Raw genomic sequence first — 4,747 nt, 5'->3', positions numbered from 1 at the left:
ATTTAGGAAAGATTTTCATTGGAACAATAAACTGCAAGATTTAATCTCATTCATGTATTTTCTTTTGATATAAAAATTATGGAGAAGGGGAAAAAGGGCCTACTTTCATTTATGATAAAGATGTGACTTTGATGGAGATTTCTTCATCGGGAGGTCACCATAAAATGACTTGAAAGACGTGATTCCGGACGAACAATCAAACCATTCAATTATTTTTTTCAGGATATAATTGAATTGTAAAAATGACATTCGTCCCAGGTCTAGCCTATTGTACACAATGATCATTTAAAGCATTGGCCATTAGAGTATGAAATATACTTGGCAATTTTATGTACAGTAGGATCGTAGTATTCCATGTGATCAATCAATTTTGAGTTCAAATCTAAGCCATGTTTTTTTTTTCTTCTTATACTGCGAAAAGAAGAAAATCGCAGTATAAAAAGAAAAAATGCTGACAAGTGTTCGGTTTCATTAGATGTGGTTATATAATCTTAATCAGGAGATATCTCAGGAGTATATATGTGTATATCGACTTCGCCTTTTCTTCCCATTGGCTATTGTATCCAATCATTCAATGTCCTTGGCCATTAGTGTGTCAGTTCAGATACAAATTTGTGTATGTTATTCTTATTATTACCTGTTAACATATGGTACTTTCTTCAAAAATAAAATTCAGCGCAAATCCAGTTCTTTATTTCCCCCTGTTCCTGAGATATCTTGTTTTCAGTACTAATTGAGAAGTAAGGTTTTTCTGATGTCTCCCAGAAAGAAATAGCCTTCTTATTTATTATATTTTATAAGTGCTTTGGGAAAAATTGAATACTTAAATTTGAATATTTCGAAATTTGTATACATTGATTAATTTTTCTATGAGAGGCAAATGCTTTCTCAAATGTTAAACCTTCCACAGTACTTTTGTTTCTGTATTCAGAGCTTATTCAAATCACCTTGTTACAATTCAATTCTCTGATCTCCCAACGTTTTGTGCTAATACTGCCGTCCTTAAAAACAATGAGTTATTGAATTGAATTTGAATTTGAGATGATGCACACAAAACAGTTTACAGTTGCAGTATCCTGTTACTGTCATTTGTTTGCTTACCTCACAATTATTGTAGAATTTTTATTAATTATCCTACTTTCCATGCATATCTTTTATAGCATCATATTTTACATATACCATATAATATATTGAACCTTATGATAATAATAATGATATGTCCATTTATATAGCGCAGTTACTATGTGCATATACTCAACTGCGCTTTGATACTTGGTATCATATTATTACCCCGGCTGTAGCTGAGCCGCCATATTAATAGGCGCTAAAGCGTTCAAGGAAAAATCCTACCGGGTACCCATTCACCTCACCTGGGTCGAGTGCAGCACAATGTGGATAAATTTCTTATACTTAATAACCTTATACTTAATAAGTTATGAAGTGCTCCACAGCTGTGAGGCTAACACTAAAAGAGGACTTGACTGCACGATTCGAATCATAAGACCCATACATATTTTTACCTTATTTGGTTGCACTCTGATACAAGTTCTATGTACTCTGATATAATTAACATTTATTAAGCCTTTTAACAGGCTTTAACAGTAACTGATCCAATTAATTTGTTGAAGTACATACATTTTATTATTAGAAGTTCTGTACATAGTGTCAATTATTTATCTGAAATATCATGTATATATCTTATTTATATTAAATGACAATTGATTTATTTCAAGTTTGTATTATGAATGATTTTATAAAAATGTTCATGTGCTATGTATTTAATTTCTTTAATTGTGTATTTTGTTATGATGAATTCATTGGTTTGGTCTGCGTGCTGGGTTCGAAAATTGAGATTTTGGTATGAGGACCAACAGTTTGGTAGAGACCTGTCTTTGAACATTAAGTTTTAACCACAATTTTTGGGGCAACCACAAAAATTCCTTCTTTGAATATGATTTTCCCGTACAGAATATTATTTGTTTTCCAGATAAAGAAAGAAAGAAGGTTATAGTTCCTTTACATACAAGGTATTTATAGTGAGAGGGAGAGAGAAAGAGGGAGGAAGGAAGGAAGGAAAAGAGGAAGGAAGGGAGGAAAGAAAGAGGGGGGGAGACAAGATATAGAGATTGAGAATGGGAAGATTCAGAATTATGGAGGGAGAGAGGGAGGATGTCAGAATATATTAAGTAGAGAAGAGGGAGGATTTAAAGAAAGGGAAATAAAGAGGATGGAAATGGGGAAAACTGGACCTCCTGTTTATGAATAGAGATACTCGGAATTTCCTGCTTCATAAGAGATACAGATCTGGAATTGGTCAAGCTATGGTTCAAACCATACCAAAATTCTCAGTCGATGTAAAATAAGTGCATCGTGTAAGATGGTTTAAATGCCCATACTTGGCACAGACATAGTTTCCTATATTAAGTCCAACTTGGATTGGTACAAATTAGCCATTTTTATTTTATTTACCTGTAAGATATTCAGCCAATGCATCTTTATATGAAAAGGTCATTCCTCTCTCTGTCGACATCATAATGGCCCTCCTCTCAGATTTTGCACAATCATGCAGTCATTGTTTGAAATGAAAGCATGTGTTAAATTTCTCATGATTTCAAAGATTGTTCAACAATCTCCATTCCGGTCATTGAAAAGATAAGGTGATAAACGATGGCCTACATTCTCTCAAATGGTCAGAGTTATATGACAAACCGATTTGGACCTTCGGTTTTCGCATAGGGCACAATGCAGAATCTGGAGTATTGAGACTAGATTCACTCTTACTGTAGCTGAAATAGAGAGTTTGGAATTAAAGTCTTCACCCTAGATATCATATCATTTGTTAAAGTGTCAAAGTTTAGTTTTGCAGATTGTTTGGCATCTGTATGGTAGAGTGACGTTGTCGTTAGCCCTTGCTTGCCATTATGTAAATGAAGAACAGTCATTCGATCCTATACCAAGCTGGGTCCTACAGGTATTTTACATTACTGAGAGAAAGGGAAAAAAAATCACAAATATTAAGATATAGTACCAATTACAAGCTATCTTATAAAATCACTTATAGTTCATGGTGCTTTGTTCATCGGTAACAACTTGAAAGTGGAAGTTCGCTTTTTATTTATCACTTTATTTTTCTGTTACCATAGTTCTAATATTTTTTAATAGAATAGTGGTAATTAAGTTCACTAAGAAAGGATGGTCGAAATGACCAATCTGTCGGACCGATATCAACCATGGCCCCGTTGGATAAAAGTTACTATTATGGAAACTTTGGTTTACACTTATCACCAACCAATCAAAATTAAGGATTCCAGACAAGTTGCCATTGGATGGCAAAGTTACCATAATGGCAACTTTCATGCAACAAGGCCCTGATTTCTGGAAGACTCTAACCAATAAAATTTTGTTGATTTCAACCTTTTTTGTCAGTTGTTCACGTATCCACCAGCTTAATTGTCATTTTTTATAATTTTTTTTTTTTAGAGTGTAGCAGCATCTTTTCAACCAAAATAAATATGAATTTCATGTACATGGCACAAGTGAACGGCCCCCAAAATCCTCAATTATCAGCAGCAAAAACAGAAACAACAATTATAAGGCCCTTTCACATATGCCTTGTATGCTTTATGTTACATTGGAATAAAACTATTTAAAAAATACATATATCTCTTAATTCAATGCCCCAAGGACTACAAATGCTCATGAGGATAATAATCATTTGTTAATTGTCTACTTCAAACTTTCTCTTCATAATGAACTTTCAAGTTTTATTTATGTCAGCTCATCAAACACACAAAACTTTAAAATAATCATCTTCAGAACAAATTTTTTACACTTTAGAAGACCATAAGCCTAATATTTCATACTAGAAATATAGTTGTATAGGGAAAATGTTGATTTGCCTTATTTCTTTTTTTTTTTTTTTACTTTGGGGTACTTTTCATCACCCCCTTCCTCTCCCACCTGTGCCAGTACTTGTATCAATTTTTTTTTTTGCAATGACTTGGCCACCCCATTTATCATACAAAATAAGAGGTATAATTATTTGTATTACATATTCAAGTTTGTTTAAAATCAATACATGTGTCACTATTCTCATAATTATGGAGATAGTCTTAGAGCATAATGGCGGTCATAGAAATGATTGCTATAGCCACAGGCCAATTTTCGTGTACAATTAAGATTAGTTATCATTTCTTATCTCGGTTGCTAATTTTGATAATTACAAGAATGCAAACCTCTACAGATTAATTTTCCCAACGTCCTTTTTTGTTTTCATTTAGAAATATTTCATTTTGTGCTGGTAAATTACTTTATTGTAGCAATGAGAGTGATAATTACATCAGGGCCTGCACTTGCATACATGTACATGTATGAGCACGGCCTGTTTCGCAGAATAAGTGAAATTTTTAATAGAACAATTGTAAGAAATCAGATAATTTAGCGTAAAAAGAGACAGAAGAAGAAGCAGAAGTAGAAGAAAAAGAAGGAGGGGAAGAGGTAGAAGGAGGAGGATAAAATGAAATACAACACATTGTGTAATTAATAAGCACATTACATTTGTGTTCATCTGTTTATTAATTTTTTTTGGGGCCGGGGGAAATACTAAGTTATCTATTCTAAAATTCATTGTCAATGACTGCTTAAAACTGAATTACAATTATAAGTTCAGTTCAACAATTTTCGCAATTTATGTGAACAATCTCATTTACTGAAAACTATTTACAAAAAAAACCCAGCTTCATCTTAA

The sequence above is a fragment of the Lytechinus variegatus genome, chromosome 1 (genome assembly GCF_018143015.1).
Source record: "Lytechinus variegatus isolate NC3 chromosome 1, Lvar_3.0, whole genome shotgun sequence".
NCBI lineage: Eukaryota > Metazoa > Echinodermata > Echinoidea > Temnopleuroida > Toxopneustidae > Lytechinus > Lytechinus variegatus.
This window is presented reverse-complemented; position numbering follows the sequence as displayed.